Below are 17,988 nucleotides of genomic sequence, written 5' to 3'. Positions count from 1 at the left end.
ACTAGGTCACAGATGCGCTAAACTCAGGCCTACTGGTTCCTAAGTCTTCACTCCTTCCACTACACATGGCACATATCTGGAAAGGAGTGTTAAAAAAGAGAGAGAGAGAGAGCGACAGGTGCATTTTCCTTCATCACATACACTACTTGCTTTTAGTTATGAAACCACTTTAAAGCTCTTTGGATTATAGAACTCATCATTATACCAACGGATAGAATGAGATAAAAAGTAAATGACCAGAATGACAGTCAGGGAAGGTGGGCTGGCTGAAGGGCCACTTTTTGAAGTCAGGTGAGCGGTACATTCGAGAAACCTCTGTGTTTAGGCTCTGAGGACATGCTCCTTCACGAATACTATAGGTGGAATAAAATGAGAGTAGGCAGTGTTTACCATACATGTATGTGGCTCTCTCTGAAAAGTGGTCCATCTTGTTGGAGACTACAGGGAGGGGTTAGTGAGTCCTATGGTGGTACCACAGAGGTACCAAAAGCACCCCCTCTAGTGGAAGAAAACCAGAGAACAAATGGGATCAACCTACCATTTCAAAGACTGTTTGGCTTAACTCTCCACTTAAAAATGGAAGAAAAGGGGGTCTTAAAAGGTTAAGGGACTTGCCCAAGATGACAAAGTAGGTGAGAAGCAGAGCTAGGACTGAAACCCAGTCTTTAACTCTGTTGAGTACTGAAGCTTCAAACAATTATGGGTTCTTTTAATTATTTTTTTTTAATGTTTATTTAATTTTGAGAGACAGAGAGAGACAGAGCACGAGCAGGGAAGGGGCAGAGAGAGAGGGAGACACAGAATCCGAAGCAGCCTCCAGGCTCTGAGCTATCAGCACAGAGCCCGATGCAGGGCTCGAACTCACAAACCATGAGATCCTGAACTGAGCCGAAGTCGGCACTTAACCAACAGAGCCACCCAGGCGCCCCGAACAATTACGTTTTGCTTCAGGGAAAAGCCCACCTCACCTCATTCTGTGATGGTGGGAGAACATGGTCACAGGAGTCACACATCCCTGGCTAGAACAGGTCATCAGTTGATTTTTAGATGCCTGTGAAACACGTAAAACAACTTTATCCCAAAGATCTATTGAAATCATGAGGCCAGTTAATTCTACCACACTTCACATCCTTGTCATACACCCAAAATTGTACTCTTTTACACTCTCATCCCTACGTTGCTTAGGGTTTCTTCTCCCTGACCTTGTTCTCCTCCTTTCTCTTCCTCCTTTTAACTCACACTGTACCCTCTGACTTCTATTCCATGATTAAGACCAACACTTGACAGTGTCCTGGCTACTTCACAGACTCTTCTTATAGCCTTGGGCCTTAACCGAAACCCAAAGGAAGCCCTGCTTCCCTTTTTGGGTACTCTTCATTCTCCTATGCATTCCACCTCAGGATTGGAAATTGGGTCACCAGATTCCTCACTCCCTGTTCCCAAATCTAGAACACTGCCCTTCTAAATTCATGTAAACCTTGGCTCCTTTAAAGCTCATGTCATCTGGCTATATCTCCTTCTATTACTTTTTATTTCTGTAATTTGCAAGCCTCTGGGTAACTCCTTATCTGCTGAAGATCTTAGCAACTGACTCATAGCTTCTGTTCTCCCCAGGCCTTACCATTATCTAGGATAATTGCCAAGTCTCATGTGGGTGACCAGACCCACAATTCCTATACTTGTCGACTCCAATGAACTAAACCTTCTCTTTGCTTCACTCACTCACACAGTGAGAGGGAGTATACCTTGTTCATCATTATGTCTTCAGCATCTAGCAAATTGGTTGGCACATAGTTAGTTAATGTTGAAGAATGAGTGGACATACTTGGAAACTCCCTATTGACAGGCGTCATGCCTGTCAATAGGGAGTCATACAGATGAGAGCTACACTCATCGTGAGCATGGCATAATGTATAACCTCATCAGATCACCACGTTGTACACCTGAAACAAATGTAACATTGCGTGTCAATCATATTTCAAGTAAATAAATAAATGAATACATAAATAAAAGGCACGACATAACATATATGTCTTTTTTTTTTTTTTACCAGCAAAAACTTTGTTTATTTGGAAATAGCAGAAAATTGTAACCCAGGACAGGCATGCAACAGCACAACCATGAGCAAGTGCACAGAACAAAGGAGAGGAGGTTCTTTTATAGAGGAAAGGAGGGAGTTGGGAAGGCTGTTGTAAACTAAAAGTCCATTGGAGTGAACTGAAAGTTTTAAGTATACAGGCTTCTCATTGGCTAAGCTGTGTCAGTCTCTCATTGGCTGCCTTGTGACAGTCTCTCATATATAAAACAGTATAGGTCAGTATAAATAATCAGTTAAATGGTCCAGTGGTAATTTGGCAGTTTGGAAGAAATAGTTTTATTCCCGCATACCTTACAAACTTGAAATTCAAAATTGATGAAGATTTTTCACAGCAATCCTGTTATGTTCTTAATAGTGTTGTGTTTCACACTCACCACACTCTTTAAGGTAGTACTTGGTGCCGCTAATCCCTGCTAACATATTTTAACACCTTTGCGTGTTGCTGTTTGTTAATAAAATTTACATTTTTCACTCTTTCTCACACGTTGTGTTTTACCCCCGGTGGACACAAATGAATGGATGGTTCAGAAGTGCTCATTAAAACCTAAATTTGTAATTAAAATAGCAACAAAAATACTAGAACTCACAATAATATTTTAAATATAACCAGTAAGTTTCATTCCAGCACAAGCAAAGAATGTGTGTATGTAACAGGGATGATTTCACATGAATGAAAGAGGTCCACTCAACTTCCAAGGAGTATCTAAGAATTAGATTACATTAGACAAAGTCATTCCATTTCTAAGCATGTTTCTGTCAAAAACACACACCAAACACTAACTTGACGCAGTCAAAACTTTCACATCATTTTTGAACAAAATTTCAAAAACTACACAGCAACATCCCTATTAAACTTCCTAAGTTTTTCCAAAACAAGTACAAAATGATGCTCTGGAGTATGAAATTGGCTCACTTTGTCCCTAAGGGCAGAAAACAGACCAAAGCTACAGAAGCATTACTCCAAGTTGCATTCCTCATACAAAACAAATAAAGATTACTCTATTTCCAAGAAATTCAGAGAGCCAGCCACCAGGTAAATGACAAATAAAATTCTCAAAGGCAAATCAGACTACACAAGCATTGACAAAATTATTAATGGCTCTACTGGGACTCACACATCAACGGCACGCAACGTGGAAGAACAATTACGATCACATGTTCACTAGTACGTATTGCGTCTCACAGTTAAGTGAAATCAATGATGCCCAGAGCAGGCATATCAATTAACCATATGAGCAGAACACATATGAGCCAGAAGTACTTAAAAAATCTTGGTTCTGTAGATCACCAAAACCCCAGTCTATAGAAGACGTGCTTCATTTAATGTTTTTCTGGTAAACTATTACGAAAATTGGATCAGTACTGATGGAATAATCAGCTATGTTTACAACGAGGAAGGAAGGTGCTAAACAAATAAAAGAAATTTTACCTTGATGCCAAACACCCACTGCTTTATTCGCTAAAACAGATGACACACAACAATATGCCTCCTAATCTCAACCCAGTGTTGTAAAAAATAGTTTTAACGGTGAATATAATCAAGTCACAGTCACTGTTCCCCCCAGAAGTACTCTGGCTGTTAAGGGTACTCACGTAAACTTTTGAAATGAGGAATGAAACTCAAGTATTTCTGTTCTGCACAGTTAACATCAGAGAGGAACGACTCCTTGATTTCAAGAGGCAAATGTCAGCAACATAGTCAGTTGTCCTGATATCCTTGACTCTCTCATTTAGGACCCAAAACACATTTATTTTGAATATTGAGAATAAGCTATATAGATTCTTTGAGACGACTGAGTGGCAAATTTGAGGGAGATGTCCTTATAGACTGAGTCCCTGATGAAACACTGACTCTGTTCTTCAAGTGAAAAAGCTTGCCATCATTTCTGGACACACGATCAATCTGAATTATCCAAGTTCCCAAAATGACAGTCATCACACATTTGCTGCCACTCCTAACAGACTCTAACTATGAAGTATTTTCTGTCTTTGTAAAATAAGGAGAAAGAAAAAAGAACAAAAAACAAAAAACGAAAAACTGGATATGGAACTCATCATCTAGCTAAATAATTTGCTATTCTATTTAGAAATTGCAGGTCATATTTTTCACTGATAAGAAAAACATTTACTATTAATTTTTCAAGCATAGTTGTCTTTTCAGCTTAACAGACATTACTTATCTGTTGGGAAACATGGGTTTTGTTAATAAAAATTTTGACCTTTTTAAAAAATTTGCCTCAAATTATGGTACATCCATGCACAAAGTACTCTCTACATGATCTGTAGTTGCTAAATGTTTGAGAAACATCATGATGGCATATAAACAAATACTATTCTAATGTTCTATGTGATCCATGGGCAATTCTCTTCATAGGCCTAAATGTCTTGAAACATTCACCGTGTAACTATTTTTCCTTTCTTGTCATAAACAACTGGAATTAGCAATCTGTAATTCTTATCCATTTTTCTTATGTAAGTAACATTAAGATCCAAAAGACATGCACGTAGTGACAAGAAAAGAGAACATGTAATAGTTGCAAATTTCCTATGATAAATCTTTTCTCAGAAATATGGCTATTTGCTGTTTAATGGATCTATTCGAGAGAACTTGCTCATTGGAACTGCCTCAAATGAGGTAACGGATTTATGCTTAGACATCATCCTGGACTACCATCTCTGGCCCAGAGAAGGAAATAAAAGAGGTCCAAAGACCTCCCTCCCTTACAAACAGTCACCAGGTCAGGTTCACAGAGCTGAAATGAGTCACAGGCAAACCCCTCATGGATTTTTTTTTTAGAGTCACACTAAATGTTGATTCCTGATTGCTCTTGCTTTTGACATAACCCTCCTTCAGCAAAGAGCTGCAAACAGTGTGGATAATACCTGCTTGCCACAAGCACCACCAGAGGCAGAAGAGCATTTGGCAAGTGTCTGTATCTTGGTGTCCTGTAACTTCCAGAAAAGTAAGCCTAGCAGAGATGACGATCTCGCCATATGTAAAATTACAACTCTATATAATAAGTTGAACTATTGGTTTAGACTATAATCACCAATACCATGTATAAGGACCACTTAACCAGCAATTTCTCAAAGTTGTATTTGACTTTCTGTAACAGAGGTCCAACTACAACAGCTTCAACTAAGAAAGGTTGTTTGTCTCATGTAACCCGAAGTCCAGAAGAAGATTGGGCAGCTTCTCCAAAAAGTCATCAAGGAGAAGACCCAAATTTCTAGCTAGGCAGAAAGGGGAAAGGACCAAGGCCAAGGCCAAGGGCAAAGGCATGCCCCAGTCTAGTGTGTCCTTTTTCAGAAAAAAAAAAAAAAAAAAAATGGCATTCCTGAGTTCTACTCAGTTAACTTTCACTCACTACTTACTGGTCAGACCCAGGTGACATTGGCACCCCTAGCCTACCTGCAAGGAAGTCTAGAAGGTATTTTTATATGGGCATGGTGTTGCACTAAACAAAACCAGGGTCCTTTAAGTAAGGAATAATAGGACAGATACCGAGCAGGGAATAAGCAGCGGCTGTGAAAAGTCAAGGATATTTTAGGTGTTTGCTCACGTTTCAAAAGTCAAAAGCCATGGACTCAAATGTGAAACTGTCTACTAAGTTCGGGGTTTTTCCTCCAAGAAATCGTTCTAAGTTCCTGAAACCTTACTGTCAAACGTACTCATAGTGACTGACTTATGTTACCCTGCTCTCCTAAAAGGATTTACCACACCTTAAAAAACACAATCACAAAGAGCCTTTGAAAAAAAGACAAAGAGTCACTGACTCATCATCGTCCTCTGAAGGAATCAAGCAAACACTCTAGCATTGTTGTTTGTTGATGTTTTTCCTGCTGATTCCACAAGAAATGTGTTTGTGCTCTTTTTAAAAACCAGGACAGTCTCCAAAACAAATCAGGTAAGGAGGAATATAAAAACAAAGCCATCCTTGCTTGTAGACAGCTGCTTCAGCCCATTAGCACCTAGAGGTTCCCAAAGTAAATTAGAGACAAGTCTTCCAATTAATTAACTGTGGCATAATTATCACACAACTTGATAATTATAACACACTGGCCTCACAGGCACAGAGGGCAGTCCCCTGACCTAGGTTATTTAAACCAAGCACTGTCCCTCTCCTCTAGAAGGTGAATACCCAGTGACATAGGACAAGACAGAGAAAGGAAGACACAACTTCTCCAAATCTCAGACTGAAGAAACAATTCACTGCAATTTCCCTGATTTCACAGGGGAACGCTAAACAACATGTCTTTAGAAATGGGAATATTGGATTTTTGTCTGCTAAGATCTGTGAAAGTCAGCAGAGGAACGCTTCCCTCCTGCCGGGAGGCAGCCTGTGAGAAGAAAAAAACACTCACCTAGAAGTGGCAAGACCTGGGGGCTAACTGCAGCCCAAGATGCCCGAAGAAGTCACTTCATCCCCCCATCTTGATGTTTACATCTATAAAAAGACAGCATTGTACTGGATTAAAGATACCCATGTTATATTTCCCTCAGCAGTGGGCCAAACAGTCAGAAACATCTAAGCATAGGGGCTGACTGATTTTTTAAATGTGACTGAGTTGACCGGAAAGGAATATTGCAGCGGAGTAGGAGGACCTTAGGCTCACCTCATCCCATGCATACAACTAGATAAGTCTCAAATCATCCTAAATACCCTCAAAAGTAAAAAAAATAAATACTCCAAAAATCAACCTAAAGGCTGACAGAACAAACTCCACAACTAAAGGGAGAGAAGAGGCCACATCAAAGAAGGTGGAAGGTACAGAGATGTGGTTTAGGGGAGAAATGGATGGCGGGATGCTGTGGAGGGAAGGGAGCCAAGGTTGCGGAGAAGGGCAAGAGAGAGAAAGGAGCACACAGAGGAACACACAAGGAGAATACTTCCTAAAGCCATTGGCTTAAAAAACAAGAGGGGCTGAATTTTCTGAGTTCTTGCAACCAGTTTTTGCAACCCTGGGGCTTAAGGCCTGGAATTTTAAAAGTCAGCAGGCTTGGCTGGAATAGAGTCCAAAGGGCACTGTGCTGCTCCTGGAGAGAAGGCAAGGGAACAACCCAGGGACAGACAGCACAGAAACAGCAATCTGAAAACCACCTGGGGCACACAGTGGGGAGATTATTAACTCTTCTTGGAGTGTGTCCGTGAGAGACAGTGTTCATGAAGACATTTCTCTGAGAACAAAGGAGGTGGCCAGGGCCATTTCCCCCCCTTGCCCCTCAGCATAAACACAGGGCCACCTGTGGGAAGCAGCACTGACACTAGCTGCCTATCTTGCACACATCACGCCCCACCGCCTTGCACTTTGATGAGACTGCCCTTCTCAGTTGTGTTTGCCTCAGTCCCAGCGTGATGGGCCCCTCCCCAGGAGACCGGCACAAACCCCTGCCCACACCACATCTCCTGACCAGAGTTCTGCGGGGCCTCAGTTCTGAGAGAGGTGGTGTCAGATCTCATTTCACAAGCAGGCCAGAGCACACCTAGTTAAAACTCGTCACTTTCAGGTGAAGGACCAAACACTACCCTCTGCAGGCAAGGAGAGCCTCTACAGATGACTGGCCTGAAGTACAGAGCAGCCAAGCACAACAGCAGAGTGCATGCAGCACACAACAGAGACACTCCCTGAAGCACCAGGCCCTGGGCACTACCTGTCATCTTCTTCCTAAGACCATTACTTTCAGGGGCAGGAGACGTAACTAGATTTTCTAACACAGAAGAAGGCAGAGACTTAGACAAAATGCAAACATGGAGGAATTTATCCTAAATAAAAGAAAAAGATAAGGCCACAGCCAGAGATCTAAGTGAAACAGATATAAATAACATGGTTGACGGAGAATTTAAAGCAACAATCATAAGGACATCACTGGACTTGAGAAACAATAGAAGACATCAGCAAGACCACAGAGGTAAAAGTGTTAAAATATCAGAGATGACGAGTTCACTAAATGAGATTCGAAACAGGCTTGATGCAATGAACAGCAGGTTGGGAAGAAATAGAGAATGAATTAGTGACCTAGAAGACAAAGTAATGGAAAGTAATGAAGTTGAACAAAAGAGAGAAAGAAGAGTCCTACAACACAAGAATAGACTTAGAGAACTCAGTGGCTCCATCAAACACAATAACGTTCGTATTATAGGAGTCCGGGAAGAAGAAGAGAGAGAAAAGGGGGCAGAAAATTTATTTCAAGAAATAATAGCAAAAAAATTCGCTAATCTGGAGAAGGAAACAGACATCTGGATCAGGAAGGCACAGAGAACTCCCATTAAAATCAACAACACAGGTCAACACCAAAGCACACTGTAATTAAATCTGTAAAATACAGTGATAAGGAAAAAAATCTTAAAAGCAGCAAGACAAAAGAAGTCTTTAACTTACAATGGAAAACCTATAAGGCTAGCTGGAGATTTCTCAACAGAAACTTAGCAAGCCAGAAGGGAGTGGCATGATATATTCAACTTGCTGAATGGTAAGAATCTGATGCCAAGAATACTCTATCCAGCAAGGCTATCATTCAGAATAGAAGGAGCGATAAAGAGTTTCCCAGAGAAACAAAAACTAAAAGAGTTCATGATCACTAAGCCAGCCCTGCAAGAAACATAAAAGAGGATTCGCTGAGTGGAAAGGAGAGACCAAAAGTGACAAAGACAAGAAAGGATCAGAGAAAATCTCCAGAAAAAACAAGAAAATAAGTAATAAAATGGCAATAAATACATATCTATCAATAATTACTTTGAATGTGGGGCACCTGAGTGGCTCAGTTGGTTAAGCGGCCAACTTCAGCTCAGGTCATGATCTCACAGTTGATGAGTTCAAGCCCTGCACTGGGCTCTGTGCTGATGGCTCAGAGCCTGGAGCCTGTTTCAGATTCTGTGTCTCCCTCTCTCTGCCCCTCCCCTGCTCACACTCTCTGTCTCGAAAAAATAAATAAATAAAACATTAAAAAAATTTTTTAAATAATAATTACTTTGAATGTAAAGTGAACTAAATGCTCCAATCAAAAGACATAGGGTGAGAGAATGGATAAAAAAACAAGACCCATCTATATGCTTCCTATAGAAGACTCATTTTAGACCTAAAGACACCTACAGATTGAAAGTGAGAGGATGGAGAAACATTTATCATACAAATGGATGTCAAAGTAGCTGGGGATGGGGGTGGGGGGGGCGGGGAGCACCTGGGTGGCTCAGTGAGTTAAGGATCTGACTCTTGCTTTTGGTTCAGGTCATGATCTCACAATTTGTGGGTTCAAGCCCCACATTGGGCTCTGTGCTGACAGCAAGGAGCCTGTTTGGGATTCTCTATTTCCCTCTCTCTCTGTCACTCCCCTGCTGCCTCTCTCTCTCTCTCTCTCTCTCTCTCTCTCAAAAATAAATAAATATTTTTTTTAAAAAAGGAAGCTGGAGTAGCAATATTTATATCCTACAAACTAGACTTTAAAACAAAGATTGTAACAAGAAATGAAAAAGGGCACTATATAATCACAAAATAAACAGTCCAACAAGATATAAATAACAATTGTAAATATTTATTCACCCAACAAGAGAGCACCCAAATATATAAAAAAAATTAATAACAAACATAAAGAAATTCATTGAAAATAATACAACAATAATAGGGGACTTTAATACCCCACTTAAATTAATAGACAGTCACCTAAACAGAAAATCAACAAGGAAACAATGGCTTTGAATGACACACGGGACCAGATGGACATAACACATATATTCAGAACATTCCATCCTAAAATACCAGAATACACATTCTGTTCAAGTGCACATAGGACATTTTCCAGAATAGATCACATATTAGGTCATGAAACAGGCCTCAACAAATACAAAAAGACTGAAGTCATACCATGCACCTTTTCTGACCACAACACTATGAAACTAGAAGTCAACCACAAGAAAAAATGTGGAAACACCACAAATACACAGAGATTAAACAACATGCTACTAAACAACAAATGGGTCAACCAGGAAATCAAAGAAGAAATTTTTAAAAATACATGGAAACAAATGAAAATGAAAACACAATGGTCCAAAACCTTTGGGATGCAGCAAAAGCAGTCCTACAAAGGAAGTTTACAGCAATACAGGTCTACCTCAAGAAGCAAGAAAAATCTCAAATAAACAACCTAACCTTACATCTAAAAGAGCTAGAAAAAGAACAACAAACAAAGCCTAAAGCCAGCAGAAGGAAGGAAATAATAAAGATTAGAGCAGAAATTGGGGCACCTGCGTGGCTCAGTCAGTTAAGTGTCCAACTTCGGTTCAGGTCATGATCTCACAGTTCATGGGTTTGAGCCCCACATGAGGCTCTGTGCTGACAGCTCAGAGCCTGGAGCCTGCTTCGATTCTGTGTCTCCCCCTCTCTCTCTCTGCCCCTCGCCTGTTCACACTCTGTTTCTCTCTCTCTCAAAAATAAATAAACATAAAAAATTTTTTAAAAAAGATTAGAGCAGATATAAATGATATAGAAATGAAAAAAAAGAAAGAAAGAAAGAACAGATCAATGAAGCCGGAAGCTGATTCTTTGAAACTAACTTCTAGCCAGACTTATCAAAAAGAAAAGAGAAAGGACTTTAATAAATAAAATCACAAATGAGAGAGGAGAAATAACAACCAACACCACAGAAATACAAACAATTATAACAGATTATGAAATATTATGCCAATAAATTGGACAACCTAGAAGAAATGGATACATTCCTACAAACATATAAACTACCAAAACTGAAACAGGAAGAAATTGCAAACTTGAACAAATCTATAACCTGCAAAGAAAGTGGCTCAATAATCAAAAAAATCCCAACAAACAAAAGTCCAGGACCAGATGGCTTCATAGGCAAATTCTATCAAACATTTAAAGAAGAGTTAATACCTATTCTTCTCAAACTATTCCAAAAAACAAACAGGAAAGAAAGGACAACTTCCAAATTCATTCTATGAGGCCAGACCTACTCTCATACTGAAATGAGATAAAGACACCACTAGGGGCACCTGGGTGGCTCAGTCAGTTAAGCATCTAACTTTGGCTCAGGTCTGATCTTGCAATTCATGAGTTCGAGCACCGCATCGGGTTCTCTGCTGTGGGCACAGAGCCTGCTTCAGATCGCTCTCTCGCTCTCGCTCTCTCTCTCTCTCTCTCTCTCTCCCTCCTTCCCTCCCTCCCTCTGCCTTTCCCATGTTCTCTCTCTCTCTTTCTCAAAAAAAAAAAAAAATTAAAAAAAAAGACACCACTAAAAAAGAGAGCTACAGCTAAATACCCCTGACGAACACAGATGCAAAACTTCTCAATCAAATATTAGCAAACCAAATCCAACAATACATTAAAAAAAATCATTCACCACTATCAGGTGGGATTTATACCTGGGTTGCCAGGGTAGTTCAGTATTTGCAAATCAATCAACATGGCAACCCACATTAATTTTTTAAAAAAAGGATAAGAACCATATCATCATTTCAATAGATGGAAAAAAAGCACTGGACAAAGTACAACATCCATTCACGATAAAAACCCTCAAAACAGTTGGTGTAGAGGGAACATACCTCAACGTAATAAAGGCAACATATGGAAAACTCACAGCTAACCTTATCCTAAATGGGGAAAAACCGAGAGCATTTCTTCTATGGTCAGGAATAAGACAGGGATGTCGACTCTCACCACTGTTATTTAAATAACATAGTACCGGAAGTCCTAGCAACAGCAATCAGACAACAAAAAGAAATAAAAGGCAGCCAAATCAGCAAGGAGTAAGTAAAACATTCACTATTTGCAGACGACACCATACTTTGTAGAGACCTAAAGATGCCACCAAAAAACTGCTAGAACTGATAAACGAATTCAGTAGAGCTGCAGGATACAAAATCAACATACAGAAATCTGTTGCATTTCTATATACCAATAATTAGCATCAGAAAGAGCAATTATGGAACCAATCCCATTTACAACTGCACCAAACACAATAAGATACCTAAGAATAAACCTAATCAAGGAAGTAAAAGACCTGTACTCTACTCTCAAAACTATAAAATACTAATGAAAGAAACTGAAGATGGGGCGCCCGAGGGGCTCAGTTGGTTGAACTTCTGACTCTTGATTTCAGCTCAGGTCATGATCTTATGGTTTGTGAGATGGCGCCCCGCATCGGGCTCTGCAGTGACAGCTCCTCCCCTGCTTAGGATTCTCTCTCTCCTCTCTCTGCTCGTCCCCTGCTCGCTCGCTCTCTCTCTCCCTCTCTCTCTCAAAGTAAATAAACATTTTAAAAAAGAAAACAAAATCGGGGCACCCGGGTGGCTCAGTCAGTTGCGCGTCCAACTTTGGCTCAAGTCATGATCTCGCGGTTTGTGGGTTCAAGCCGCACATCACGCTCTCTGCTGAACACTTGCTCAGAGCCTCGAGCCTGCTTCAGATTCTGTGTCTCCTTCTCTCTCTGCCCCTCCCCCACTCACACTCTGTCTCACTGTCTGTCAAAAATAAATAAATTTTTTTTAAAACTTAAAAAAAGAAAAGAAATTGAAAATGACAAAAAGAAATGGAAACACACTCTCTGCTCATGGACTGGAAGAACAAATATTGTTAAAATGTCTACAGTGTCCAAAGCTGTCTATACATTTAATGCAATCCTTATCAAACTACCCATAGCATTTTTCACAGAGCTAGAATGAACAATCCAAAAATTTGTATGGAACCACAAAAGGCCCCAAATAGCCAAAGCAACCTTGAAAAACCAAAGCAAAGCCGGAGGCATAACAATTCCAGACTTCGAGTTATACTGTAAAGCTACAGTGACCAAGACAAAATGGTACTGGCACAAAAACACAGATCAATGGCACAGAATAGAAAACACAAAATTGAACCCACAATTATATGGTCAGTTAATTTTTGACAAAGCAAGAAAGAATATCCAGTGGGGAAAAGAGAATGTCTTCAATACATAGTACTGGGAGAACTGGACAGTTACACGCAAAAGAATGAAACTGGACCACTTTCTTACACCATACACAAAAATAAATTCAAAATGGATTAAAGACCTAAATGTGATACCTGAAGTCATAAAAATCCTAGAAGAAAACACAGGTAGTGATTTCTTTAACATCAGCTATAGCAACTTCATTCTAGATATGTCTCCTGAGGCAAGAGAAACAAAAGCAAAATAAACTATTGGGATACATCAAAATAAAACCTTCCGCACAGCAAAGGAAACAATCAACAAAACTTAATAAAAGGCAACCTATGGAATGGGAGAAGATATTTGAAAATGACATATCAGATAAAAGGTCAGTATCCAAAATCTATAAAAACCAATCTCAATACCCAAAAAATAAATAATCCAATTAAAAAATGGGCAGAAAACGTGAAGAGACATTTTTCTAAAGAACACATACAGATGGCCAACAGACACATGAAAACATGCTCAACATCAGTTATCATCAGAGAAATGCAAATCAAAACTACAAGGAGATATCACCTCACACCTATCAGAATGGTTAAAATCAACACAAGAAACAACAGGGTTTGGCGAGGACGTGGGAACTGTTGGTGGGAACACAAATTCTTGCACTGTTAGTGGGAAGACAAACTGGTCCAGCCACTCTGGAAAACAGTAGGGAGGTTTCTCAAAAAGTTAAAAACAGAACTACCCTAGGGGCGCCTAGATGGCTCAGTCGGTTGAGCGGCCGACTTCGGCTCAGGTCATGAAATCACGGTCCATGAGTTCGAGCCCCGCGTCGGGCTCTGTGCTGACAGCTCGGAGCCTGGAGCCTGTTTCGGATTCTGTGTCTCCCTCTCTTCTACCCTCCCCCGTTCATGCTCTGTCTCTCTCTCTGTCTCAAAAAAAAAAAAAAAAAAATAGAACTACCCTATAATCCAGCAATTGAACTACTAAGTAATTACCCAAAGAATACAAAAATACTAATTCAAATGGATACATGCACCCTTATGTTTATAGTAGCATTATCTACAATAGCCAAGATATGGAGACAGTGTCCATGAAGAATGGATTTTTAAAAATGTGGTTATATAGGGGCGCCTGGGTGGCTCAGTCGGTTAAGCGTCCGACTTCGGCTCAGGTCATGATCTCGCGGTCCGTGGGTTCAAGCCCCGCGTCGGGCTCTGTGCTGACAGCTCAGAGCCTGGAACCTGTCTCAGATTCTGTGTCTCCCTCTCACTCTGCCCCTCCCCCACTTGCACTCTGTCTCTCTCAGTCTCAAAAATAAATAAACATAAAAAAAAATTTTTTTTTTAATGTGGTTATATATAGGGCGCCTGGGTGGTTCAGTTGGTTGGGCGGCTGACTTTGGCCCAGAGCATGATCTCATGGTTTGTGAGTTCAAGCCCCATGTCAGGCTCTGTGCTGACAGCTCAGAACCTGGAGCCTGCTTCAGACTCTGTGTCTTCCTTTCTCTGCCCCTCCCCCACTCACATTTTCTCTCTCTCTCTCTCTCTCTCTCTCAAAAATAAGTAAACATTAAAAAAAATAAAATAAAAAAAGAAAATATGGTTTTATACACACACACACACACACACACACACACACATATACACACACACTGGAATATTACTCAGCCATGAAAAATGAAATCTTACCCTTAGCAATGGCATGGACAGAACTACAGAGTATGATGCTAAGTGAAATAAGTCAGTCAGAGCAAGACAAATATCATATGATTTCACTCATATGTGGAATTTAAGAAACAAAACAAATTAACAAAGGGGAAAAAAGAGAGAGAGAAAGAGGCAAATCAAAAACAGACTCTTGGGGTGCCTGGGTGACTCAGTCAGTTATGCGTCCAACTTCAGCTCAGGTCATGATCTCATGGTTCGTGAGTTCAAGCCCCACGTCAGGCTCTGTGCCGACAGCTCAGAGCCTGGAGCCTGCTTCAGATTCTGTGTCTCCCTCTCTCTCTGTCCCTCCCCTGCTTGTGTGCTCTGTCTCTCTCTCAAAAATAAATAAACGTTAAAAAAATTTTTTTTTTAAACAGACTCTTAACTGTAGAGAACAAACTGATGTTTACCAGACGGGAGGGGCTGGAGGTATGGGTTAAATAGGTGATGGGGTTTAAAGTGGGCACGTGTGATGAGCACCAGGTGTTGTATGGAACTGCTGAATCACTGTATTGTACACTTGAAACTAATATTACACCAAAAAAAAAAAAAAAAGAAAAAGAAAAGAAACTAATATTACACTGTATGTTAACTAACTGAAATTTAAGTAAAAACTTTAAAAAACAACGTGACCAGTTGAGAGAACCCACATATGGCATGTAAATACTAGACTGACAAAGCAGGAGTCAAGGGCATAAAAAGTGTTTATTCATACTGACCTCCTTCTTTGTCAACTACCATGCAAATGTCTGGGTTTCATAACATAATCATAATCATAGAATTAAACTTCAGCTGCTGAAAACAAAATAATCCATTACATTTAACTTCAGCTGTAATAAGCTAATTGACCTGTGTCTGATAGCAGCATGTCACATAACAGTGACTCTTGGGAAGAGGCTTTGTCCTCACTGGCTTACCAGATTGTGTGGGTATCCTAACTTAAAAGGAAAAAGAAGGCTCCAGACCTTTCCCAGGCTGACCTGCAGGGTCAAGCAGGCTGCATTTGTTCCAATGGGACACAGGTTGGTTCCCAGGGGAACTCAGAAATTATTTCCTAACAGTCTATGAGCCTAAATCAGGGGTTCTCAAACTTTAGTGCGCCTATAAATCACCTGAGAAACTTGTCAAAATGCAAAATCCTATATCCCACTCCAGAGACTTTAGTTCAATAGGTTGGTGCACTTACAGGAATGAGTATTTTAAAAACCACCAGAAGGTGATATAGGTAATCCAAAACCCACACTTGGAAACACCCTGGTTATTCCAAAGCAGCTGGGAGGGGTCCTCGTACTAGAAAGAAGCCTGGGTTTTCTTCATGTGACTAAAACTTGCACGGTCAAGAATTAAATTCCAAACCAGGATGAGAAATGGGTAGGCATTTGCTTCCAAGGAAGATCGAGGTGACTCGGCATGAATGGAGCAATGCATATTCCAGACAAACATAGAGAAGTAAACGGTCCACAATCTCCCTCTCCCAGAATGGTGATACTGGGTAAGGCAGCAGCAGCATTAGATGCTGTGTGAGAATAAACCATTCACTCAATGGGTGAAAAACAGCACAGGCAGAGGTTCTAGAGAGCCCTGCAACCCTGAGCAGGAATTACGCAGCACCAAACAATCATTTTCAAGAATAAATTGTCTCCTTTCTTCCTACCTTTGCTTGTCTAAAGGTTTTGAGTTTCTTGAGGACCTACCTTCCTAATGGAAAGTCTCACCCTCTCAAATCACACCACCTGGCTCAGTGATTCTCGATAGCAAAGATTTGAGGTTCTTCACCAAGAATCCTAAATCCTTCAAAAAAGCATGTCTGCCATCCGTGTCTCTGAGCTCTGCCATCGGTAGCTTCTCCAACCCCTTTCCTACCCTTCTTGAGGATGTAGACCTTTGCAATGCTTTGACATGCTTTCGGTTGCCAGAATCTTGTCCACTCAGTAAGCTTCCAGATCATTAACTATTAATGAGGCAACTAATGGCTTATAATCAATAGTCACCTATTGATGACTAATCCTCTGGATTAGTTAGGGAACTGGAACTCCAAGTAAGACCCTTACCTTCTCTGCTCTTTAATGTCTACCCCTCATGGCACACTGCCAACATTCCTGGCATTGCAAGGTTTAGGGCCTCTGCACCTCCAAGATGGAGACAATCCAGAGAGCAATTCTGCCTCCTCCACAATCCCTGCTTCACACCCAGGAAAGCTACAATGAGCCCACGCTATTTTCCTCATTGTCCCCAAATGGGGGAATGCTAGGGTCCCAAGAGGTTGAAATTGGAAACTTCTGAATAGCTTTCAGTGGTATATAAGCTCCCTGAGGGCAGAGACTTCATATGATTCACTCCTACATCCCCAATACCTAAAGCAGTGCCTGTCCATGGCAATGGACATAGTAAACAAATGTCCATAGTAAACAAATGATACTAGAAAAAGCTACTCTCGGCATCTGCATAAACCTTCCATGGGCTAGGCCTAAGGCACATCCCCTCAATCCTCTATTTACAGTGGCATGCAGGAGCCTGACCCCAGCTTGGGAGAGCCAAATGTAAACATCCCTTCCCAACTATCCACGTCATTGGTAGCTTGGCCACGGTGGGAGTATCTATGCCATGAAAACTGGCAAACACAACAAATCAGGGCTTTCTCCAGACAAAGCCAGTTGTTAAATACTTACCAGCCCACCACGGCCCTTAAGACTTACAAAGTCTCTTTTCTGTGGACATAAAGGCAAAAAAGAATTAAGCTGAGTTTTTGAAGGCTCCAAGCTAGAAAATAAAGCAGTATTTGTCAACTTATTTTGTAAAAGTACCAATTCACACCAGTCTGTGATCCAGGCTCTTGCCGGTCTATATGGGAGAAATCACATGAAAACTGAAGGGGCTCCCCTCTGATGACAGTCCCCATTTGCAGAAAGTTACAGTTAATGAGAGTTGAATAAACAAAGACAAAAATCTGACAACAGGGGTGAATGGAAGGCTGAGGAGATGAGCCTTAGGCCCAACCCACTGGCAGCCTGTAGAAATGCTAAGCATAGAACTCTTGGAGCGGACCAGTATAGAAACATATACCCTGATTTTGACTGCAATTTATACTTTTTATCTTATTTTCAAAGGTATTTATAGCATTTACTATGTGCCAGCCACTAGTCAATTTGCTTAGCAAACATTTACTCATTATTCTAGCTACGAATACCACACATGCACAAGTATTCAATATAACCCAGACAAAAGAAACTCTACTGGCCCTGACCCTTTTGTTCATGAAAAACCAGAAACTTAAATCT

At 40.6% G+C, this 17,988-nt stretch overlaps 1 protein-coding gene across 1 annotated transcript in view; it reads right to left on the bottom strand.

Annotated features, from left to right (window-relative positions):
• Positions 1-17,988, bottom strand: part of GPR176 (G protein-coupled receptor 176) — a 128,063-nt gene that overhangs the window by 82,156 nt on the left and 27,919 nt on the right.

The sequence above is a fragment of the Lynx canadensis genome, chromosome B3 (assembly GCF_007474595.2).
Source record: "Lynx canadensis isolate LIC74 chromosome B3, mLynCan4.pri.v2, whole genome shotgun sequence".
NCBI lineage: Eukaryota > Metazoa > Chordata > Mammalia > Carnivora > Felidae > Lynx > Lynx canadensis.
Note: the sequence above shows the minus strand (reverse complement) of the source record. Positions and strands in the feature narration are given on the sequence as shown.